This window comes from Mobula birostris, chromosome 2 (genome assembly GCF_030028105.1).
Source record: "Mobula birostris isolate sMobBir1 chromosome 2, sMobBir1.hap1, whole genome shotgun sequence".
Lineage (NCBI taxonomy): Eukaryota > Metazoa > Chordata > Chondrichthyes > Myliobatiformes > Myliobatidae > Mobula > Mobula birostris.
Window position 1 is genome coordinate 239,575,672 of NC_092371.1, and position 26,808 is coordinate 239,602,479.

A 26,808-nucleotide genomic window follows, 5' to 3' on the forward strand; every position below is an offset into this window, starting at 1 on the left:
GCCTGGCCCATTCACCAGCAACTTTGATGTGTGTTGCTCAATGTTACATCCTTGTTTTTAAATTCTAGTCCTCTTGAAATGAATACTAAATTTGCGTTTGCCTTCCCCACCACAGTCTCAACCTACAAAGTAACCTTTAGGGAACCCTGCACAAGGACTCCCAAGTCACCTTGCACCTCAGATTTTTTTATTTTTCCCCATTTTTTTCACTTCTTCTACCAAAATGTATGACCATACACTTTCCGACACTGTATTCCATCTGCCATTTCGTTGCTCAGTCTCTTAATCTAAGTCCTTCTATCGCCTTTACTTTCTCAGAACTGTCTACCCCTTCACCTATATTCATATCATCTGCAAACTCTGCAACAAAGCTATCAATTCCATCAACCAGATCATTGACATAAATCATAAAGAGAATTAGTCCCATCACAGACCCCTATAGAACACCATTAGTTACCGGTAGCCAACCAGAAAAGGCTCCCTTCATTTCCACTCCTTGCCTCTCGCCAATCAGACACTGCTTTATTCAAGCTAGAACTTTTCCTGTAATACCATGGGCTTGTAGCTTGGTTTGCAGCCTCATATGTGGCACCACATCAACGACCTTCTGAAAATCCAAGTACACAAAAAAAAACTAATTCTCCTTTTTCTATCCTGCTTGTTATTTCTTCAAAGAATTCTAATAGGTTTGTCAGGCAAGATTATTCCTTGAGGAAACCATGCTGACTAGGGCCTATTTTATCAAGTGCCTCTAAGTACCCTGAGACCTCATCCTTAATAATTGACTCCAACAACTTTCCAACCACTGAGGTCAGACTAACTGGCCCATACTTTCCTTTCTTCTGCCTCTCTGCATTCTTGAAGAGGGGAGTGACACTTGCAATTTTCCAGTTTCCCTGAACCATTCCAGGATCTAGTGGTTCTTGAAAGATCATTACTAATGCCTCCACAATTTCCTCAGCCACCTCCTTCAGAACTCTGGGATATCCCATCTGGTCCAGGTGACTTATCTACCTTCAGACCTTTCATTTTGCCAAGAACCTTCTTCTTGGTAATGGCAACTTCACACAATTTTGACACCTGACACTCTGGAACTTACACCATACTGCTAGTGCCTTCACAGTGAAGACTGATGCAAAGTACTTATTTAATTTGTCCCCCAGTACTACTTCTCCAGCATTGTTTTCCATCAGTCCGATATCCATTCTCGCCTCTCTTTTACACTTTATGTATCTGGAGAAACTTTTGGTATCCTCTTCAATATTATTGGCTGGCTTACTTTGTATTCCATCTTTACTTTCCTAAGGACTTTTTAAAGTTGTCTCTGTTGGTTTTTAAAAGTTTTCCCATCTTCTAACTTCCCACTAATATTGGCTCTATTATGTGCCTTCTCTTTGCCTTTTATGTGGGCTTCGACTTCTCTTACCAGCCACGGTTGTGTCATCCTATCATTCAAATACCTCTTCCTCTTTGGGACGTATATATCCTGTGCCTTCCTAATTGCTTCCAGAAATTCCAGCCATTGCTGCTCTGCCATCATCCCTGCCAGTGTTGTTTTCCAATCAATTCTGGCCAACTCCTCTCTCATGCCTCTGTAATTCCCTTTACTCCACTGTAATAATGATACATCTGACTTTAGCTTCTCCTTTTCAAATTTCAGGGTGAATTCAATCTTATCAATCAATCTTCCCCTAAGGATTCTTTTACCTTCAGCTCCCTAATCAGTACTGGTTCATTGCACTACATGCATAAAACCCAATCAAGAATAACTGATGCTGATCCCCTAGTGCGTTCAACCACTAGCCGCTCTAAAAAGCTATCTCATGAGCTGTCTAGAAATTCCCCCTCTTGGAATTCAATGCCAACCTGATTTTCCCAATCTACCTGCATATTGAAATCCCCCATGATTATTGCAACATTGCCCTTTTGGCATGCATTTCCTATCTCCAGTTGTATTTTGTAGGCAACATCCTCACTGTTGTTTTGGGGTTTGTATAAAACTCCCATCAGGATCCTTGTCCCCTTGCAGTTCCTCAGCTTTATCCACAATGATTCAACATCTTCCAACCCTATGTCACCTCTTTCTAATGATTTGATTTGATCTCATTTCATTTTTTTTTCCAAACAGAGCAATGCCACTCCCTCTGCATTCCTGCCTGTCCTTTTGATACAATGTGTATCCTTGGACATTAAACCAGCTGTAATCTTTCCGCCACGATTCAGTGATGCCTACAACATCATACATGCCAATCTGCAAATGTGCTACAAGTTCATCTACCTTATTCCGCATACTGCGTGCGCACAAGTGTAACACTTGCAGTCCTGTATTTATGCTTTTCAATTTTGTCCACCTTTTATGTTACAACTCATCCTGTTGACAGCAAGACTGCCCTATCATCAGCCTGTCATTGCTAGGAGTCTCACTATGTATTGCCTCTGTTTGTAAACCAACTACCTCATCTTCAGCTGGGTTCTCATCTCCTGCCAAATTAGCTTAAACCCTCTCAAACAACTCTAGCCAACCTGTACCCCCTTGAGTTCAGGTGTAACCCGTCCCTTTTGTACAGATCATACCTTCCCCAGAAGAGATTCCAGTGATCCAGAAATCTGAAACCCAGCCCCTTGCACCAATTCCTCATCCACTCATTCACCTGCCAAATCATCTTATTCTTACTTTATCTTAGGTTGAGTGAACTTGGCCTCTTCTCCTTGGAGTAATGGAGGATGAAAGGTGACCTGATAGAGGTGTATAAGATGATGAGAGGCATTGATCGTGTGGATAGCTTTTTCCCAGAGCTGAAATGGTTAACATGAGAGGGCATAGCTTTAAGGTGCTTGGAAGCAGGTACCGGTGGGGGGGGGGGGGGGGGGAGGTGTCAGGGGTAAGTTTTTTCACACAGAGAGTGGTGATTGTGTGGAATGCACCGCCAGCGAAGTGGTGGATACAATAGGGTCTTTTAAGAGACTCTTAGATAGGTACATGGAGCTCAGAAAAATAGAAGGCTATGCACTAGGGAAATTCTAGGCAGTTTCTAGAGTAGGTTACATGGTCGGCACAAGATTGTGGGCCGAAGGGCCTGTAATGTGCTGTATAGTTCTATGTTCTATTTCCCTCACTGGCGCGTGGCACAGGCAGCAATCCAGAGATTATTACCCAGAAGGTCCTGTTTCATAGCTTTCTTCCTAGCTCCCTAAAACATCTCTTCAGGACCTCCTCAACTTATCTACGTATGCCATCGGTGCCAATGTGTACCAAGACTTCTGGCTGCTCACACTTTCGCTTGAGGATGCCATGGACCTGATCTGAGACATCCCTGACCCTGGCGCCAGGGAGGTAGCATACCATCCGGAACCTGGATGTAGGTTTCACCTGGAACCTACCAGCCTTCTCCTTCCCACCCTCCTCCCACCTTCCTTATAGGGTCTCTGCCCCTTCCCTCTACAGTCCTGACGAAGGGTTCCGGCCTGAAATGTCGACCGATCTTTTCCACGGATGCTGCCTGACCTGCTGAGTTCCTCCAGCATGTTGTGAGTGTAGCTTACCATCCGAGTGTCTCTGTCATGCCCACAGAAACTTGTCTCTGTTCCTCTGACTATGGAATCTCCTATCACCCCTGCAGTCCTCTTCACCTCTCTGCTCTTTGGAGCCACAGCACCAGATTCAGTGCCAGAGACTCGGTCACCGTGTCCCCCCCCCCCACCCCGGTAGATCATCCCCTTCAATGGTATCTGAAGTTGTATACTTATTATTGAGGGGAACGGTCACAGGTGTACCCTGCAATGGCTGTACATTTACCTTCCTTCTCCTGACAGTCACCCAGTTACCTGTCTCCTGTAACCTAGGGGTGACTACCACCTTGTAACTCCTATCACCTCCTCATTCTCCCGTACGAGTTGAAGGCCCTCGAATTGCAGCTCCAGTTCCATCTCTCAGGAGCTACAACTTTTTGTGCCTGGTGCAGACGTGTTTATCTGGAAGTCTGAGGCTTTCCCAGAGTTCTCACATCCCACACAGAGTACAAAACTCTGCTCCTGGAGCCATTCTCACGAAACTACTATGCCCTAACAGATGAGGAATGAACAAATAAGAGCAGGGAGAGAGTAACGTGCAAAATGATTTACCTCACGCAGCTCTGATCTCACCTAAGCCATTCTACAGACTGGCACACTTAAAAGAATGGCTGCTCCACTTGCAGTTCAATTATTTTTAGTGAATAATTAATCCTATAGAGGAATAATGAATCCTCTCTAATGAAAACACGAGGAATTCTGCAGATGCTGGAATTTCAAGCAACACACATCAAAGTTGCTGGTGAACGCAGCAGGCCAGGCAGCATCTCTAGGAAGAGGTACAGTCGACGTTTCCGGCCGAGACCCTTCGTCAGGACTAACTGAAGGAAGAGCTAGTAAGAGATTTGAAAGTGGGAGGGGGAGGGGGAGATCCAAAATGATAGGAGAAGACAGGAGGGGGAGGGATGGAGCCAAGAGCTGGACAGGTGATTAGCAAAAGGAGTATGAGAGGATTATGGGACAGGAGGCCCAGGGAGAAGGAAAAGGGGGGAGGGGGGGGAGAAAACCCCAGAGGACGGGCAAGGGGTATAGTGAGAGGGACAGAGGGAGAAAAAGGAGAGAGAGAGAGAGAGAGAGAGAGAGAGAGAGAGAGAGAGAGAGAAAGAATGTGTGTATAAATAAATAACGGATGGGGTACGTGGGGGAGGTGGGGCATTAGCGGAAGTTAGAGAAGTCAATGTTCATGCCGTCAGGTTGGAGGCTACCCAGATGGAATATAAGATGTTGCTTCTCCAACCTGAGTGTGGCTTCATCTTTACAGTAGAGGAGGCCGTGGATAGACATATCAGAATGGGAATGGGATGTGGAATTAAAATGTGTGGCCACTGGGAGATCCTGCTTTCTCTGGCGGACAGAGCGTAGGTGTTCGGCAAAACGATCTCCCAGTCTGCGTTGAGTCTCGCCTATATATATATATATATATATATAGAAGGCCACGTCAGGAGCGCCGGACGCAGTATATCACCCCAGCCAACTCACAGGTGAAGTGTCGCCTCACCTGGAGGGACTGTCTGGGGCCCTGAATGGTGGTGGGGGAGGAAGTGTAAGGGCATGTGTCTCTCTAATGAATCCCTCTTACTGATTGGTCGTTCCTCAACTCAAGAGACTGCCGCAAAGCTCTACCTTTAAAATCTCAATCACCAACCTGATTAAAACCTATCACTTTTTATGCACACCTGACGTAGACTGTCCAGCTCAGAGGGAACTAGCTCCAAGCTTTGCTTTTTAAATATTGAACTGCAGACCTGACTGAAAGGTAGATCATACCACACACTGCCTCTTGCTGATTGCTCACTCAACTCGGAGAAGCTGCCACGAAGTTCTGCCTTTAAAATCCCAATTTCATCCTGATTAAAAGGTAGCCCTTTTTACACACCCCTGACATGGATTGTCCAGCTCAAACTTTGTTGGCCATTGATGCAAAATGCGATACTTCATCATACGTTTCAACACATACATGACAAGTAAAGCTAATCTTTCATCCTAAAGGAACTGGGCAAATTCAGTACTGGTGAAGTTACCACTTTGCTCTTTCAGGGTTCTGCATACAGACAACAAAGACTATTCTCAATTTTGAAACCGCTGCTTCAGACGGATGTTTTTCGATAGCACCTGTTTCGAACCACTTTGAACAAGCCTCCATAATGGCAAACATTTCCTTCCCCACCCCCAAAAAAAAAACGTAAACTTAGTTCTGTGCAATCAGAGCTAGATGTGTTACTTGGTGCTGTTCTTGCTAAAGCCTATTTTCCTTCAACACCTACTGGATACAAATCCAGATAATCAGAACACAGCATGCTTGATACCAAATATACCTGGAGGCCCTTCAAGCAACTGTTTCAGAACGTCTGCTTCTCCACCAGCTCTAAATTCCATGAAAAAGCCGTGTCATTGTTAAATCTGGCCTTTTATTCTTGGGCATCTTCTCGTTTATGAGTTCTGTATCTTCCATGCACACTCAGCGTTTTAGGAAAAGTTTCTGCCCCTTGCCATTAGACTTCTGAATGGTCCATGTACACTCCTTCACTATTCCTCTCCTGCACCATATTTGACTGTAAATTATTATTTTATTCTAAAAACAAGGATGTAATGTCGAAGCTTTATAAAGCACTGGACTAAGGCCTCACTTGGAGTACTGTGAGCAGCTTTGGGCCTCTTATCGAAGAAAGGATGTGCTGACATTGGAGAGGGTGCAGAGGGTGTTCACGAGAATGATTCCAGGAATGAAAGCACTATCATATGGGTCTGTACTTGCTGGAATTTAGAAAATGGCAGGGTTGGGGTGGGGAGGGGAGGGATATCTCATTGAAACCTATTCAATGTTGGAAGGTCTAAATAGAGCGGATATGAAGAGGATGTTTCCTATAGTGGTGGAGTCCAGGACCAGAGGGCTACATGTTGTCTGACAATAGATGCAGGAGTAGGTCATTCAGCCCATTGAGCCTGCACCACCATTCACTGTGATCATGGCTGATCATCCACAATCAGTATCCAGATCCTGCCTTATCCCCATATCCCTTCACTCTGCTATCTTTAAGAGTTCTATCTAACTCTTTTTTGAAAGAATCCAGAGAATTGGCCTCCACTGCCTTCTGAGGCAGAGCATTCCACAGAACCACAACCCTCTGTGTGAAAAAGTTTTTCCTCAACTCCGTTCTAAATTGTCTACCCCTTATTCTTAAACTTCCCTCTGGTTCTGGACTCCCCCAACATCAGGAATATGTTTCCTGCCTCGAGCGTGTCCAATCCCTTAATAATCTTATGGAGAATTCTTGAACATTAGTATAATTGCAATTTTAAACTTTGAAAAAATGATATAGATGCACAGAGTACCCTGATTGCAACACGGAATGGTATGAAAACACCAATATCCGAGAACAGAAAAGCCTACAAAAAATGGCTAACATGGCCCAGTCCATCACAGCAAAAGCCCTACCCAACACTGAGCACATCTACAAGGAGCTCTGCCACAAGAGAGCAGCATCCATCATCAAAGACTGGTACCATCAAGATCATGCTCTCTTCTTACCACAACCATCAGGAAGGAGGTTCAGGTGCCTTTAGTGCCACAACACCTGGTTCAGGTACGGTTATTACCCTTCAGCTATCAGGCTCCTGAACCAGAGTGGATAACTTCACTCACCTCAACTCTGAACTGGTTCCACAACCTGACACTAGTCAGGCCTCACTTGGAGTACTGTCAACAGTTTCGGGCCCCATATCTCAGAAAGGATGTATTATCACTAGAGAGAGTCCAGAGGAAGTTCACGAGGATAATTCCAGGAATGATGGGGTTAACATATGAGGAGCATTTGGCAACTTTGGGCCTGTATTCACTGGAATTTAGAAGAATGCAGAGGGATCTCATTGAAACCTACCAAATGTTGAAAGGACCAGATAGGATGGATGTGGAGATGATGTTTCCTATGGTGGGGGTATCCAGAACTAGAGGAAACTTGTGCGGTGACCTTTTAGAACAGAGATAAGGAGGAATTTTTTTAGCTAGACTACTGACTACTGTCGACTCAGGCCTAGGCGGCCGGCGTTGGGCACGATGATGGACTCTCCACTTCTCCCTCTCCCTCATCAGTGTGTTCAGTTCATCTACATTAGCCGCGCCGCTGTCTTCTAGGAGCATGTTGACCATAAGCTTGGGAGGGCGCCCAGGGTTCATCCTCCCGTGCTTGGGCTCCCATATGATGACTAGGCTGGCAGGTAGCTCGGGGTGGCGTAGACAGTGCCCCGCTAGTTGCAGTCTTCTCGCCTCGATTTTAGTGGTGAGCATCGGTAGGTTGTTATAGAGCTCGACGTTCGTCATGTGCTGTTGCCAACTCACGTCAAGAGCCGTCCGGAGCATTCGTGTATAGCAACCATCTAGAGACTTTCGTACAGCCTCGGTGAGTGTCCACGGCTCACATCCGTACGTGAGAATGGACTCTATGACTGCTATGAAGATCCTCTTTCTAAGCCCTCTGGTCAGGTTCAACTTCCAGATTTCCTTCATGTCATTCATAGCCCTCCACACCAGTGCCTTCTGTATCTTTTTAGCTAGAGAGTAGTGAATCTGTGGAATACCCTACCAAAGACTGCAGTGAAGGCCAACCAAGTCTGTGGGTATATCTCAAAGTGGAAGTAGATAGATTCCTGATCGGTCAAAGCATCAAGGGATACGGTGAGAGGGCAGATCAGGCAGAGTGGACTCGATGGCGGAGTGGCCTATTCTGCTCCTATGTCTTACGGTATAATGGTCTAACCTACAAACTCACCCTCAAGGACTCAACAACTCATGTTTTCAGTATTATTTATTTATTTTTTGTTTGCATAGTTTCAAAAAGTTCAAAGTATATTTATTAATGTATAAATTGTACAACCTTCAGATTCATCTGCTTACAGGGAGCCACAAAACAAGAAACCAGGAAGTATCCAATTAAAAAAAGACCAACACAATATGCGAAGAGGGAGAAAAAAAACCAAAGAAATCATGCAAACAATAAATGCCCGGAGCAGCTGGAGTAGGCCAAGAGCCTCAGCTCATCACACAGTGGGGAAAATCGTGGCAAAGCTCGCAGACATGAAGCCCAGGGCAGCCTCGGCCTCAGTGCTGGGAGTGGAGGAAGCATCACAGGGCAGCGAACAGAACTGTTCGATCCCGACACCCTGCTGTTTCAGCCCATCTGGCCCAGCGTTTCAATCGTCCAAACAACTGGTTGTCCCCCAAACTACGATCCAGGCCCTGTTGCGTCGGGACACTCTGGGCCTGGACACTGCTGACATGTTTCGGCCTGTACTCAACATTTCCAAACCTCACTCTCAGTTTAGGCGGATAGGCTTCGAAAGTCCTCCACTCCGACTCTGTCTCAAATATGCCTCAACCTTGCTCTGATCACCACTCCTTGACCTCACTCCAGCCTTGCATCGCACACATACACCACAACCCTCCAGTTAGCCTCACCTTCGCTCACCTGTTCATTATCCGGGGTGATCATTTACCACAATTTTCCACAGAGTGTTATCAGTATTTAGTTATAGTTCTTACTTTATGAACCGCCAATAACCTGATATTCATCTTCAATTGTGCCATCTTAAACCAGCTTGTCTTCTTTTGTACATTGGTTGTTTGTCGGTCTTTGTCTATGTGCAGTTCGTCATTGATTCTATTGTATTCACAAATCTCAAGGGTTGTAAATAGTGATATCTACATACTTTGATAATAAATACACTTTGAACTACTGCTGCCACAGACCACAAATTTCACAGCATACACCAATGATAAAAAAACCCGAGCCTGATTCATCTCTTATCATGCCCACAATCCCTTGTACTGTAACAGAATCGGTTCCATCTTTTCTAGCAATCTCACATGGTCACCAACTCATAGAAACATAGAAAATAGGTGCAAGAGTAGGCCATTCAGCCCTTCGAACATGCACTGCCATTCAGTATGATCATGGCTGATCATCCAACTCAGAACCCTGTACCAGCCTTCCCTCCATACCCCCGATCCCTTCAGCCACAAGGGCCATATCTAACTCCCTCTTAAATATAGCCAATGAACTGGCCTCAACTGTTTCCTGTGGTCTCACCAAGGCCTTGTACAACTGCAGTAGTACCTCCCTGCTCCTGTACTCGAATCCTCTTGCTATGAATGCCAGCATACCATTTGCAGTATCCTATACAACTCGGTGTATCCTCATTCCAATTACACCAGCTACCCTCAGACAAGGTGCCACACTAGGCGGATCCAACAGTGCTTGGGTTTGTCCTCAAAGGAGTAGGGCCCTTCAGCATCAATCTCATTGGTAAAGCTGATTACTGAGAGAGTAATCTTCCTCAAACGTGCCTTTCTTTGGAATCAAAGTATACCTTCCAGGCACCTGTGTCCCTTCTCTGCCCTACTTGAGATCAAGGGAACATTTACAGTAAATTGTGACTCTTCGTAGACTTTTATCACAGGTAAATTCCTGATGAAGGAAGGGTCACTGCCCGAAATGCGGACTGTTTATTTAATTCCACAAATGCAGCCTGATCTGCAGCATTTTGTGTGTATTGCACAGGTAAAGCCATCCACCCCTTTGAGGAAGTCTACAAGGAGCATCGTCGCAGGAAAGCAGCATCCGTCAAGGATCCCCACCATCCCAGCCACGTTCTCCTTTCACTGGTCCATCAGGAAGGAGGCCAAGAGTTTTGGGTCATACATGACCAGGTTCAGGAACGTATTTTACCCCTCAACCGTCAGGCTCCTGAACCAGAGGGGATAACGTCAATCAGCCCAACACTGAAATGATTCTCCAACCTAAGGACTCACTTTCAAGGACTCTCCAACTCACGTTCTTGATATGTATTAATTATTTAGTTTTTTTTGTCTTTGCACAATTTGTCTTTTGCACATTGGTTATTTGTCTGTCTTTGTTGTGTGCGTTTTCTTATTGATTATATTTGTTTCTTTGCATTTACTTTGAATGCCCACAAGAAAGAGTAGCACAAGTGCCAGTGATCCTGGTTCAATTCCTGCCACTGTCTGCAAGGAGTTGGTACATTCTCCCCGTGACTGTGTGGGTTTTCTCTGGGTGTGCCTGTTTCCTCCCACAGTCCAAAGATATACCAGTTGGAAGGTTAACCGCTCATTGTAAATTGTCCTGTGATTAGGATAGAGGTAAATTGCTGGCATAGTTCAGAGGGTGGGAAGGGCCTGTTTCACACTACATCTCAAATAAAAATGAATCTTAGGGTTGTAGGCGGTGACATATACGCACTTTGACAATAATTTCACTTTGATATTCAAATCAATTTATTTACTCTGTTACACATTGCCCAGAGGCTGAGAATGACAAATCCAGAGCAGATATCTACCTTATTAGTTAGAACCTTTGCTCAGCTCAATCTCTGTGCAAGACCACAAGATAAGAAAAGAATTAAGCATATCACTTGTCAAGGTTTTCCTTCAGGCCAACGGGCACATGTTGAAATAGCTCCCCTGTGGGGATAATAATTAACAGATTCCAAATGATTTTCCAATCTATAAGAATGATTGGAACATTCCTAATCCCGTATCAGATGCATTATCTGAATGGCTTCTTGGAGTTGCTATATCCTTCTTCAGGTGAACTTTGGCCTCCAGCACTTGAACACCAAAGTCACCTCAAGTCATCTCAGAGTAAATAGGCCTTTGATCCTTGGGACTGGATAGTTCTGATGAACAACTGAAATCAATAGTAGTCACCTTCCCATCCCACAATGCATCAGAATCAGAATTAAGTTTAATATCCCTGGCATACGTTGTGAAATGTGTCCTGATGTGGCAGTAGTACAATTGATATGACAACTGAAGATTACATCAATGAAAGTCAACTCAGTTACTTAGTCCTTCAACTGCTGGAGAACAGTGTGGAAAGAACGGGTGCTGTTTTCTCCCGGTAGGGATTAGTTTCTAGTTCCAAGTGCTCCTGCCACGTTTTGTCACCCTGCAACCTTATCCTTCAATCTCTTTGAATTATGGAGGACAGCATGTGTATAAATGTCTCTCTCTAGCAGACTTCATCATGATCATCATGACGCCAGTATTTCCACTATATTTTTTAATGTTTCTTAATTGTACATATGATTTTTTTTGTGTTCTATCGCTGAGCAGCAGTGAACCTTCTGATTGGCCTGTCAGAGTTCTCTTTGGGAACTAGTTGACTTGATCAGCATTTCTGATCTGGCTATTGTTCACGATTGCATTTAATAATATTAAAAAAATTGCCTCAAGATCCAGGGGAAGAATCCACAAGGTTTATGAAAGGCAACCAATATTCACTAGTGAAAACACCCACAATCCTGAGCAATAAAGAGATTAAAAATTAGCTTTATTTGTTATATGTGCATGGAAACCTGCAGTGAAATGCAACTTTGCATCAACTAACACAGTTCTTGGCCATGGCAGATTTAAAACGTTGAACTCAAATGGGTCAAGGACAGTGGAAGTAGACAGATCAATTGTCTTTGTTCCTGCCATGTGCTTGGAGATGGAGGCTGCCATTTTGTGGAACTGTTTTACATCCTCCATTTTGTGAGATGGAGTTGCTTTGCTTTCTGTGTTTAAAAGTAAACACAATGATATTTCAGGTAATCTGTGGGTTTAGAGATGATTTCCAAATAAGAAGTTATTTGTGAGGTATTCTTTGATATAACATAATATGCAGGTTTGTGAATATTGGGGATGATGCCTGCCTGGAGTGATTCAGGCTGATTACTGAGGAGAACAAAGAGCCATAAATTACTGATGATCACTTGCTGGGAAGAGGGCAACAAATGGATGCAGGTCTGGAGCAGAGCCAATAACAAAGAGTTAAAGATCAATCAAATTACCTGCAGCCAATGATACTGGAATGCAATATTTGAATTGGTAAGGAACGAGTATAAAAGTGGACACTTCAAGTGTGCTATCAACAATAACTTTGTTAAGAGACCCATCATCGCAAGGAAGAACTCTCATGCCAGAAGCTGGGCAAAGAAAGGATTAATCATCTGGCTAATGGAGATCCCCTATTTTGGTGGTCAGCACAATGCTTTAAAATACCAGCTTCAACCATTCAAATAACCAGGTGGCAGAGCTGGTATTGTTTAACTGGTTCCTAAATGCCAAACTTCTATCCCCTATCAAGTAAAAGTTAAAACTTTCTCTCGACACAAGACCCACCAAGCTGCCCTCCACCACAACCTTCCTCCATCTGATAAGGCATATAAGGGATAAGGCAGGAACTGGATACTGATAGTGGATGATCAGCCATGATCACAGTGGCGGTACTGGCTCGAAGGGCCGAATAGCCTACTCCTGCACCTATTGTCTATTGTCTATCTGGCAGAACTAATCCTCACCCTCAACAATTTCTCCTTCGGCTTCTCCCACTTTCTCCGGACAAGCAACGGACAACCTCATGGGCCCCAGCGATGCTTGCCTTTTCATTGGCTATGAGGCACAGTCTATGCTCCAAACCTTCCCTGCCAATGTTCCCCAAATCTTCTGTGCTACATTGATGACTGCAATGGTACTGCTTCATCCACCAACAATCAGCTTGTCAATTTCATCAACTTTGCCTGCAACTTCCACGCTGCCCTTAAATTCACTTGGTCCATTTCTGGCACCTCTCCCCCCTTTCTTGATCTCCCTGTCTCCATCTCTGAAGACAAACTGTCTACTGACATCTTTTATAAACCTACTGATTCCCATGGTTATCTCAACTTTATCTTTTCACACCCTGTCTTGTGTAACGAAAAATAATTTCACAAGATACACATACGACCACAATTATGCCATTGAATCTGCTTTGCCATTTCAACTTGGCTTTCCTCTCAGCCCCAAACTCCTGCCTTCTCCCTGTATCCTTTCATGCCCTGACCAATCAAGAATCTATCAACCTCTGCTTAAATATACGTAAAGACTTAGCATCCACAGTTATCTGTGGCAAAGAATTCTACAGATTCACCACTCTCTGGCTAAAGAAATTCCTCTCATCTCTATACTAAAAGGATGTCCCTCTACTCTGAGGCTGTGTCCTCTGGTTTTACACTCCACCACCATAGGAAGTGTCCTCTCCACATCCACTCCATTGAAGCCCTTCAACATTTGACAGGTTTCAATAAAGTTACTCCTTATTCTTCTAAATTCTAGTGAATACAGGCACAGGGCCATCAAATGCTCTTCACATGACAAGCTGTTCAATCCCTGAATCATTTTTGTGAACCTCCTTTGAACCTTCTCCAGTTTCAGCATGTCCTTTTGAAGATAAGGGGCCCAAAACTGCTCACAAAACTCCAAACGAGGCCTCACCAGTGCTTTATAAAGCTTCAACATTACACCCTTGCTTTTAAATTCTAGTCCTCTTGAAATTAATGCCAACATCACAGTTGCCTTCCTCACCACAGACTCGCCCTGCAAATTAACCTTTAGGGAATTGTTCACAAGGACTCCCAAGTCCCTTTATGCCTCGGTTTTTTGTACTTTCTCTCCATTGAGAAAATAGTCAGTTCTTCTTTCAATTCTTCTACCGATGTGCATGACCATACATTTCCTGACACTGTATGTCATCTGCCACTTCTTTGCCTATTCTCCTAATCCTTCTCTCTACTGCCTCAAAACTACCTGCCCCTCCACCTATTTTCATGTCATCTTCAAACTTTGTAACAAAGCCACCAACTCCATTATCTAAGTCATTGACATAAAATATAAAGCGAATCAGTCCCAACACACACCGCTGTGGAACACCACTAGTTGGTGGCAGCCAACCAGAAAAGGCTCCCTTTATTCCCACTCTTTGCCTCCTGCTGATCAGCCACTGCCTTATCCATGCTAGAATCTTTTCTGTAATACCATCAGCTCATAGCTTGTTAAGCAGCCTCATGTGGGGCACCTTGTCAAAGGTCTTCTGGAAATCCCAGTACACAACATCAACCAATTCTCCTTTGTCTATCTGGCTTGGTATTTCTTCAAAGAATTCCAACAGATCTGAGGAAAGCATGCTGACTACTATTTTATCATATTCCTTCAAGTAATCTGAGACCTCATCCTTAATAATGGGCACCAAATTCCTTCCAAACACTAACTTGCCTATAATTTCCTTTCTTCTGCCTCTCTCCCTTCTAGAACAGTGGTGTGATATTCACCATTTTCAGTCTTCCAGAACCACTCCAGTATCTAGTGATTATTGAAAGATCATTTTTAATGCCTCCACAACCTCTTTCAGAAACCTGGCGTACGCCATGTGGTCCAGGTGACTTATCTACCTCCAGAACTTTGTTTCCCGTTGGACATTCTCTCTAGAACATTCTAACTTCACATACTTCATGACTTCCTAACACCTGGGACTTCTACCATACTGCTCATGTCTTCCACAATGAAGACGAATGGTTCCCATGAGGAGACTTTCCTTTCCAGGACATTAGAGATGTTCTCCTTAAACACAGAGTTTCCCTTCCTCCACCACTGATGCTACATTCACCTGCATCTCCTCCATTTTCCAGACATCCATGCTCACCCCATCACTCTCTGCAACCGCATTGCTTCCTCAGCGCTACCTACCCCTCCACCTATCTTTGTATCATCCGCAAACTTTGACACAGAGCCGCCAATTCCATTAACCAAATCACTGACCAACAATGCGAAAAGTAGAGGTCCTAATATTGACCCCTGAGGAACACCACTAGTCACCGGTAGCCAACCTGAAAAGGCCCCTTTTATTACCACTTGAGTAATCTCAAATGGACACAGGAAATTGTAACATAACATGCACAATTTCTTTACATCCTTACCAGGTTTTGGGCTTGCTGTAAGTGAATGAAAGATGATAATAAAGGTGTACCTTTCTGAAGTTGCCTTCTTTGTACTCTGATCTGTCAAAGTATAGAGAGAGAAAAAAAGTATTAGCTGGGTAAAAAAGCTTAACTATGGGGATTCCTTGCCATTTTCATCCAAGCTAACTGAACATATAAACTCAGTGGCCACTTTATTAGGTAATACCGAATCAGACAATCATGTGACAGCAACTCAATGCATGAAAACATACAGATATGGTCAGGAGGCTCAGTTGTTGCTCTGACCAAACATCAGAATAGAGAAGAAATGTGATCCAAGTGACTTTGACTGTGAAATGATTGATGGTGCCAGATGGGGTGGTTTGAGTATCTCAGAAACAACTGATCTCCTGGGATCTCCACGCACAAGTCTCTAGAGTTTACAGAGAATGGTGTGAAAACAAAAAAACATCCAGTGAATGACAGTTTTGTGGGTGAGCATGCCTTGTTAATGAGAGAGGTCAGAGAATAATAGCCAGTCCATTTCAAGATTGGCACAGAGGAGATGTCAGGGGTAAGTTTTTTTTTTAAAGCAGAGAGTGGTGAGTGCATGGAATGGGCTGCCGGTGACGGTGGTGGAGGCGGAAATGACAGGATCTTTTAAGATACTCCTGGATGGCTACATGGAGCTTAGAGAAATAGAGGGCTATGGGTAAAGCCTAGGCAGTTCTAAGGTAAGGACATGTTCGATACAGCTTTGTGGGCCGAAGGGCCTGTATTGTGCTGTAGGTTTTCTATGTTTCTAAGATGACAGGAAGGAGGCAGCAACTCAAATAAAAATGCATTACAACAGTGATGTGCAAAAAAGCATCTCTGAATGCACAACGTATTGAACCTTGAAGTGGATGGGCTACAGAAGATCAGAAGCATACACTCAGTCACCACATTTAGGTACAGGAGGTACCCAATAAAGTGTCCACTGAGTGTATGTTCTAGTGCAGGAAACTGCGGAAAAAGTACATCTATCCGAGACCTTGGAGAGGAATACAGCATCTTCACCCTTGCTTGTCCATGCCAAACTCAGCAACCTCTCCGCTGGTCCCAATTACTCACATTCAGCCCATGATGCTCCAAGCCCACCTCCTCCATAAACCTAACCAAACTGCTCTTCAATGTCACAGTTGTACTTGTCTTGACCATCTCCTTGGCAGCTCATTCCAGGTACTCACGATCCTTTGCGCCAAGAAGTTACCTCTCTAATATTGAATTTCTCCCCTCATCTCAGGGAAAAGGCTATGACTAGCCACCTTAATCATACCCTTAGTGATTTTATAAACTTTTATAAGCTTACATTCTCCTGTGCTCCAAGGAAGAAAGAGCCAGCATGCCTACCCTCTCCCTGAAACTTGGGCTATATGGTCCAGGCAGCATCCTTGTAAATCTCTTCCACCTCCTGTCCAGCTTGCCAAAGTAGTATCTATCATCAGAGATCCCCACCACCCAGGCCATGCTCTCTTGTCTTTGCTGCCATCGGATAAAAGGTACAAGAGTCTCAGGTCTTGCACCATCAGGTTCAAGAACAGTTACTACCACACAACCATCAGGGTCTTGAATAAAAGGGGATAACTTTACTCACTTACCCATGATTGAGATATTTCCCACAACCAATGATCTCACTTTAAGGCCTCTATCTTGTTATCACATGTTCTCGTTATTAATTTATATTTGGATTTGCGCAGTTTTTTCACCTTCTACCCTCTGGTTGATCTTTCATTGATACAGTTACTATTCTATATTCTATAGTTTTGCTGAGTATGCTGACAGGAAAATGAATCTCAGAGTGATCAAAGCAATGTCAAAGTCAATTTATTATCAAAGAACCTCGAGATTCACTTTCTTGCAGGCATTCACAGAAAAATAAATAAAATAGAATTTGTGAACTATATAAAACAAAATCTGACAAGCAATCAATAAGCAAAAGACAACAAACTGTGCACATCAAAATTAAATAATACTAAGAACATGCGATGTAGGTTACTTGAGAGTCTTTAGTTTAGAGTATTGTCACTATACAATACTCTCAGTGGAGCCTCACCAATGGTGTATATACATAATGTCTTTACAACTAAGGCTGCACAGGCTGAAGGCCAGCACCCTAAACACCTTATTCACTACCCTGTTTGCTTCCACATCCTCTTTCAGCAAACTGTAAGCTGCCTCAACAACAATTGCCCAGTGGCACTCACGTCTACTGTTATGAAGAGCTTTGAGTGGATGGGTAGAATCAAATCCTGCCTATGCAAGGATCTTGTCCTGCTGCAATTTAACAATCAACACAATAGGTCTCCAGCAGATGCAATTTCACTGGCTTGCCTCTTGGCCTTGGATCACCTGGATAGTAATAATACTTATATCAGGCTGCTGCTTATTGACTACAGCTCAGTGTCAAACACAACCATACCCTCAGTTCAATCAACAAGCCCCAAAACATGGGCCTCCGTACTTCCATCTGCAACCAGATCCTTGACTTCCTCATGGGGAGACCACAATCAGTGTGGGTTGGAAATGACATCTCCTACTCACTCACAATCAACACTGGCTCACCTCAAGGATGTTTAGCCCACTGCTCTACTCTCTCTACACCCACAAATGTAGCTAGGCACAGCTCAAACACCATCTACAAACTTGCCTATAATGCAACTATTGTTAGCAAAATTTCAGATGGTGATGAGGAAGTGTACAGGAATGGGATAGATCAGCTGGTTGAGTGGTGTCACAGCAATATCCTTGCACTCAACATCAGTAAGACCAAGGAACTGATGGTGGTCTTCAGGAAGGGCAATTTGAGGGAACACACACCAATCCTCATGAAGGAATCAGGAGTGGAAAGAATGAGCAGTTTCAAGTTCTTGAGTGTCAACGTCTCTGAGGATCTATCCTGGGCCCAACGTATTGATACAATTATAAAGAAAGCATGACATTAGCTATATTTCACTGGGAGTTTGAAGAGAATCGGTATGTCATCAAAGACATTAGTAAATTTCTATAGCTAGACCATGGAGAGCACTCCAACTGGTTGAATTGCCATTTGGAATGGAGGGGCCACTATACAGGATCAGAAAAAGCTGCAGAAAGTTGTAAACTCAGTCAGCACCATCATGGGCACTAGCCTTCCCAGTATCCAGGACATCTTCAAGAACCGATGCTTCAAAAAAAGGCTGCATCTATCATTAAGGACCCCCATCACCTAGCACATGCCCCCTTCTCATTGCTACCATCAGGAAGGTGGTACAGGAGGCTGAAGGCACACACTGAATGATGCAGAGATAGTTTCTTCCTTCTGCCACCCAGTTTCCGAATGGACATTGAGCCAATGAACAGTACGTCACTACCTCTTTTAATTTCTATTTTTGCACTAGTTATTTAAGAATTTTATAAAATGTGTGTGAATTACAGAAAACATTTACTGTAATACATTTTCCCTATTATGTAGTACATTGTACCAGTGCTACAAAACCAACAAGTTTCACAACATATGCCAGAGATATTAAACATGATTCTGAAAATATCTGTCCTTTAGGAAATGAAATCTCTAATCCTTGCACTCACTGGCCCACAGGCTCATCAGCACACAAGTCCTAGCTCATAAACTACATTAAAACTCTCATTCAGAGATTCTAACACGAGACATGCACCCACTCTGGGCGATTCTATAGTAACCCTCTCTGAAGCCCAAATCGAGGGAGCTGCACCGCTTACTAGTCAAAGAAGAACACAAAACTATAACTTACAATCAATTTCCCTGATTTTTCTTCACAATACCGAGATAAATCACAATGACGTGGCCTCTACAGTCATCTGTGCAGCCACTGGCTAAAGAAATTTCTCCTCATTTCTGTTCTAAAAGGATGTCCTTCTGTTCTGTGTCTGTGTCCTTTGGTCGTAGGCTCTCCCACTAATGGAAACATCTTCTCCACATCCACACTATCTAGGCCTTTCAATATCCTGTAGGTCTCAATGAGAATCCCCCACTCCCATTCTTCTAAACTCATTGAGTACGGGCTCAGAGCTATCAAGCACTCCTCATTCCCGGGGTCTTTCTTGTGAACCTCATCCAAATGCTCTCCAATGCCAGCACATTCTCTTTTAAAGTACAATGTTCAAAGTAAATTTATGTCACCATATACAACCCTGAGATCCATTTTCTTGTGGGCATTCTCAACCAACCATAATAGAATCAATGAAAGATTGCACCAACAGAATGGACAACCAGTGTGAAAAAGACCAACTGTCCAAATGCAAAGAGAGAAATAATAATAAATAAATAAATAAATAAGCAAGCAATAGGTATAAAGAACATGAGGAGAAAGAGTCCTTGAAAGTGAGTCCATAGATTGTTGAGGGTGAGTGAAGTTATCCCCTCTGGTTCAAGAGCCTGATGGTTGAAGGGTAATAGTTGTTACTGAACTTGGTGATGCCAGTCCTGAGGCTCCTATAGCTTCTTCTTGATGGCAGCAGTGAGAAGACAGCATATCCTGGGTGGTGGGGGTCCATGTAGATGTGCTCAATGATGGGGAGGGCTTTACCCTGATGGACTGGGCCGTATCCACTACTTTTTGTACAATTCAAGGGCGTTGGTGTTTCCATACCAGGTTGTGATGCAGCCAGTCAATCTACTCCCCACCAAATCAACACAAGTTTGTCAAAGTTTTAGATGTCATGTTGAATCTTTGCAAACTTCTAAGTAGAGGTGCTGCCGTGCTTTCTTTGTAATTGCACTTTCATACTGGGCCCAGGACAGATCCTCAGAAATAATAACGCCATGGAATTTGAAGTTGCTGACCCTCCCCACCTCTGATGAGGACTGGATCATGAACCTCCAGTTTCCTCCTCCTGAAGTCAATAATCAGCTCTTTGGTCATGACATTAAGTGAGACGTTGCTGTTGGGGCATCACTCAGCCAGATTTCCAATCTCCCTCCTATATGCTGATCCATCACCATCTTTGAATCAGCCAAAGATAGTGGTGTTATCAGCAAACTTATATATGGCATTGTAGCTGTGCTTAGCCACCCATTCGTAAGTATAAAGCAGTATGGAGTAGGGGGCTGAGCACACAGCCTTAATGGTATACCTGTGCAGATGGAGATTGTAAAGGAGATGTTGTTGCCAATATGAACTGACTGGGGTCTACAAGTGAGGAAATGGAAGATCCATTTGCACAAGAAGATAATGAGGCCAAAGTCTTGGAGCGTATGGTATTAATGCTGAGCTGTGGTCGATAAAGAGCATCCTGATACATGCATCTTTGTTGTTGAAATGCTCCGGGGTTGAGTGAAGAGCTGTGGATCTATGGTAGGCAAATTGGAGGAGATCCAAGTTCTTCTCAGGCAAGAGTTGATATGTTTATCACTAACTTCTCAAAACACTTCATCAATGTGGATGAAAGTGCTGTGGACAATAGTCACTGAGGCAGGTTGCCGTGTGCTTCTTGGGCACTGGTATAATTGATGTCTGCTGAAGTGAGAGGTTAAAGAGCTCAGTGAACACTCCAGCTAGTTGATCAGCAGTGGTCTTTGTATTTAGGCAGGTCCCCCATCTGGGTCAGATGCTTTCTGTGAGCTTACCCTCCCGAGGGATGTTTTCACGTCAACTTCAGGGATGGAAATCATTGAATCATTGGGGGTTGTGAGAGTTTGAGATGGTTCCTCCATGTAAGACGAAGGAACACTTACCAATCCTCATGGAGCGATCAGAAGTGCAGAGAATGAGCAGCTTCAAGTTCTAACCTGGGAGGGAGGGGGCGCCACGTGATGACGTGGGATTGAGACGTGTAAATCCAGCTCTCCCGCAACAAATCAGTAAAGTACCATTTAAACAAAACTAAGTTAGTAAATATTTTCTGAAAACTATTTATAAACTTTGTAAGACTACTTTACGATATGCCTCCTAAACCACAACAAGTCTGCTGTTGCGAAGCAGCCGCGAGACGGGAAGAAAAAAAGGGCCTACTGCAACGATGGAGCCTCGGACTCAGGTTGGATCTCCTTCGGTAGACCAGGGAGCAATGGCTTCTTTGAAAAAGACACCGGAAATGCGCATGCGCAAATCGACACAACACAAACTACAAGAACCGACAGCCACTGCAATTGAAAATGACTCAGTCAGAATTGGATTCTGCAGAGAACATAGATGAAGAAGAGCAGGAAGAATTGGAAGCGATTGGAAGTAAAGGAGATGATAGAGATATGAGAGAGGCTATATTGCAGTTAACAGCTGAATTAAGAAAAGTAAGAGAAGAGCTTAGAGATACGAAGATGTGCTATGATAAAGTTATGGCAAGACAGGACAAAATGGATAAGAAGCTTCAGAAGATGGAAAGAGCAATGGGGTATATGAATGATAGAGTGGAAAAAACAGGAAATGATCTGCTTGTCTGGAATTCGGAAAGAAACCGACTCTTGGAGAAAGTGGACATGTTGGAAAATTTTAGTAGATGTAATAATATTAAAATTGTTGGTCTTAAAGAAGGTACGGAGGGAGATAAACCAATAGAATTTTTTCAAAGATGGATCCCGGATGTTTTACAAATGGAAGAGGAGGTTCGACCAATTGAAATTGAGCGGGCACATAGAGCTTTAAGACCAAAACCAAAAGATGACCAATATCCACAATCGATTTTAATAAAATTCTTAAGATTTCAAGACAAGGAAAGGATTCTACAGGCAGCTGCTCGAGCTGCCAAAGATAGAAAAGGGTCATTGATAATTAAAGGGAACAAAGTTTTTTTCTACCCTGATATAAGTTACGAACTTTTGAAGAGAAGGAAGAAATTTAACCCAGTGAAAAAAGCCCTATGGGATCATGGTTATCAATTTACACTGCATTATCCTGCAACCTTGAAGATTTTTTTTGCCTGGTGGAGAAAAAAGATTTTTTGATGACTACCAGAAAGCAGAGCAGTTTGTGCGAGATTCTCTGAATATTCACCAGATACAAGAACAAACCCAGGAGAGCGAGATAGATTGAAGATGAAGATTGGGTTAAAGAATGGACTTGTTGGATTTTTGAAGCTGGATGAATGTATAAATATATTATTAATTATACAAGGGGGGTAAGAAAGGTTAAAACTGGAGGAATATTAGTTGGGAATAGTAATACTAATTTTGTCTATATATATATATATAAAATGTTTTTTTTGTTGCGGGGGAGCTGGAAGAAGCACTGATTGATTGCTATGCTAGTCATGTGTGCTAGTGTGGCTTTTGCCACGACCTGTAAAATGGAGGGGGGTAGTGTTGTGTATCCTTTCATTCACAACATTAGTGGGGGGGTATTTTGTTTTTTCTTTTTTTGTTTTTTTTCTATCTTCTTTTTTCTTTCTGCCTGGAAGGTTGGGAGGGAGACACATAGCAACATGGTGAAGTTTAAAGAGATTCCCCAAGGAACTATGAGAGTTGAGAAGATAAATAATGTTTTAGATTGGAGTAACTTTGTTAAGAATAATGACTAATTTATTGAATTTTTTGAGTTTTAATGTTAATGGGCTTAATGGACCAGTGAAAAGAAAAAGAATCTTAACACATATTAAAAAAATGAAGATAGATTTAGCTTTTTTTCAGGAAACGCACCTATAGGAAACAGAACATCAGAAACTAAAGAGAGATTGGGTGGGTAGCGTTGTTGCGGCTTCATTTAATTCAAAAGCGAGGGAAGTAGCAATTTTGATCAATAAAACGTTACCAATTAGAATACAAAATGTAATAACTGATTCTGCGGGGAGATATGTGATTATACATTGTCAACTTTTTTCTGAACTATGGACTTCTATGAATATTTATGCACCAAACGAAAATGAAGCAAAATTCATACAAGAAGCTTTTCTGAATTTGGCAGATGCGCATGAAAAAATATTAATTGGAGGAGATTTTAATTTTTGCTTAGACCCAGTCTTAGATAGATCAACCAAGGCTGTTATAAAATCGAAGGTAGTAAATTTAACTTTATCATTGATGAAGGATTTAAATCTGATTGATATATGGAGAAGAATCAATCCTAAAGAAAGAGACTATTCGTTCTACTCCCATAGACATAAAACTTTTTCAAGGATAGATTTGTTTCTATTATCAATGCATATTCAACACAGAGTGAAAAATATGGAATATAAAGCAAGAATATTATCAGATCATTCCACTTTATTAATGACAATAATAATGGCTGATAAGGAAGAAGTGGCTTATAGATGGAGATTTAATTCAACATTATTAAAACGTCAAGATTTTTGTGATTTTATGAAAAAACAGATTCAATTTTTTTTGGATACAAATTTTCATTCAGTGGATGATAAATTTATATTATGGGATGCGATGAAAGCATATCTTAGGGGCCAGATAATAAGTTATACATCTAAAATTAAGAAAGAATATATGGCAGACCTAGATCAATTGGAAAAAGAGATTATAAAATTAGAAAAAGAATCTCAAAGATATATGTCAGAAGAAAAACGAAAACAACTTGTCATTAAGAAGTTACAATATAATACGCTTCAGACATATAGAACGGAAAAAGCAATTATAAGAACTAAACAAAGGTATTATGAGTTAGGTGAGAGAGCACATAAAATTCTTGCCTGGCAGTTGAAAACAGAACAAGCTTCCAAAACAATAAATGCAATTAGAACAAGGGCAAATAAAATATCTTATAAACCTCTTGAAATAAATGAAACCTTTAAAAATTTCTATTCTGAATTATATCAATCAGAATCCCAAAATGATGTTAACGAGATAGAAAGGTTTTTATCACAAGTTTCTCTTCCAAAATTGAATTTGGAAGAACAGAAGGGATTAGATATGCCTTTTACATTAAAAGAAGTTGAAGAAGCTTTAGGATCACTCCAAAGTAATAAATCTCCAGGAGAAGATGGTTTTCCACTTGAATTTTATAAAAAATTTAAAGATTTATTATTTCCTCTTTTTATGGAACTAATCCGTCAAGCAGAAAAAATACATAAACTTCCAGAATCTTTTTCAACAGCAATTGTAATAGTATTGCCAAAAAAAGACAGAGATCCTATGAAACCAACATCATACAGGCCTATTTCTTTATTGAATACGGATTATAAAATAATAGCAAAAATTTTATCGAATAGATTATCTAAATATTTACCAAAATTAATACATATGGATCAAACAGGATTTATTAAAAATAGACAATTGGCAGATAATGTAACCCGGCTACTCAGTATAATTCATTTGGCACAAAAAAGGGATGAGAAGAGTATAGTAGTAGCTTTGGATGCAGAAAAAGCATTTGATAGATTAGAATGGGATTTTTTATTTAAAGTACTAGAAAAATATGGGTTAGGAACATCTTTTATAAATTGGATTAAAACTTTAAATTCTAACCCTAAAGCTAAAGTAGTGACAAACTCTCAAATTTCAACACCATTCCAGTTAAAAAGGTCAACTAGACAAGGTTGTCCACTATCACCTGCTTTATTTGTATTGGCGATAGAGCCATTAGCAGAACTAATTAGAATTGATCCAGATATTATGGGTTTTAGAGTTAATCAGGAGGAATATAAAATTAATCTTTTTGCCGATGATGTTTTGATCTATTTAACAGACCCACAACATTCGTTACATAAATTATCTTCTAGATTGGATGAATATGGGAAGGTATCAGGTTACAAAATAAATTGGGATAAAAGTGAAATTTTACCTCTTACTAAAGGAGACTATAGTCAATGTCGATTAGTAACCCAATTGAGATGGCCGGTAAATGGTATAAAGTATTTAGGTATAAGACTTGATAATGATGTAAAGAATTTATATAAATTTAATTATTTACCACTATTGAAAAGAATTCAAGAAGATCTTGACAAATGGATGATATTACCAATAACATTAGTAGGTAGAGTCAATGTTGTAAAAATGAATATATTTCCTAGATTACAGTATTTGTTTCAAACATTACCAATACAATTGCCACAGAAATTTTTTCAAGAGTTAAATAAATGTGTGAGAAAATTTCTTTGGAAAAGTAAAATGTCAAGAATATCATTGGAAAAATTGACATGTAAATTTGGGTTAGGAGGGTTACAACTTCCAAACTTTAAAAACTATTATAAAGCAAATCAACTTAGATTTATTGCATCTTTCTTCGATGATCGAAAACCAGCATGGATTAAAATAGAACTAGACAAGATAGGAGAAAATAGACCTGAAGATTTTATATATAAATGGGAATCTAAATTGATATGGGAAAAGAAAGAATCTCCTATATTAACACATTTGATTGATCTATGGAATAAGATAAATGTTGATAATGAAACGCAGAAATCTCTATTAGCAAGGAGGCTTTTGTTCCAAAACAGACTTATCCCTTTTACAATGGACAATCAACTTTTATATAATTGGTACCAAAAAGGGATTAAATTTATAGGAGATTGTTTTGAACAAGGTATACTGATGTCATTTGAACAATTAAAGGATAAATATAAAATATCTAATAATACTTTCTTTTGTTACTTTCAATTAAGGGCTTACCTAAAAGGTAAGCTGGGTCAAACAATGTTTTTGCCAAAACCTAATGAAATTGAAATTTTAATACAAAAAGGGAAAATTAAAAAATTTATTTCTTGTATGTATAATTTGATTCAAGAACAGACAATTAAACAAGGAACCCATAAGTCAAAGCAAAAATGGGAAACAGATCTGAATATTAATATTGATGAAACAAATTGGTCAAGACTTTGTCTTGACAGTATGACAAATACAATAAATGTTCGACTTAGATTAGTACAATATAATTTTTTACACCAATTATATATTACACTGCAAAAAATAAATAGATTAAATTCAAATCTATCTGATAAATGTTTTTGGTGTGATCAAGAAATTGGTACTTTTCTACATTCTACTTGGTCTTGTTTTAAAATTCAACCCTTTTGGATAAATTTAAGAATCTTATTGGAACAAATTACTGGAACTCAACTTCCACATAAACCTGTATTATTTCTATTAGGTGATATTGAAGGGATAAAAACCGAAACTTAAATTGAATAAATATCAGAAAGAATTTATAAAAATTGCATTGGCAGTAGCTAAGAAGACTATAGCAGTTACTTGGAAATCTGATTCGTATTTAAGTATGGATCGTTGGAATAATGAAATGGCTAGTTCTATTCCACTCGAAAAAATTACTTATAATTTAAGAGACAAATATGTAACATTTTTGAATATTTGGCGCCCTTATTTACAAAAGATAGGATGGCATATTTAAATGCTCCGATAAAGACTTTGGTCACTTGGGGAAAGTAACGAATAATTATACCAAATTTATTTTGAATCCCATGGAGCATGTGGAAACCTTCCAATACCCAGGCGGTTCTTTTCTTCCTCTCTTTATTTTTTCTTTCTTTCTTTTTAGGTAGGACTATATATGGGGGGGGGGGGGGAGGGTTAAGGGG

General features: G+C 41.3%; 1 protein-coding gene across 1 annotated transcript in view; it reads right to left on the reverse strand.

Moving 5' to 3' along the window:
• Nucleotides 1-26,808, reverse strand: part of sult3st1 (sulfotransferase family 3, cytosolic sulfotransferase 1) — an 86,935-nt gene that overhangs the window by 40,605 nt on the left and 19,522 nt on the right. The window contains exon 2 of the mRNA XM_072279356.1: nucleotides 15,408-15,438. The gene's annotated coding sequence lies outside the window, so the exon portion shown is untranslated. The remainder of the gene's footprint in view (nucleotides 1-15,407; nucleotides 15,439-26,808) is intronic.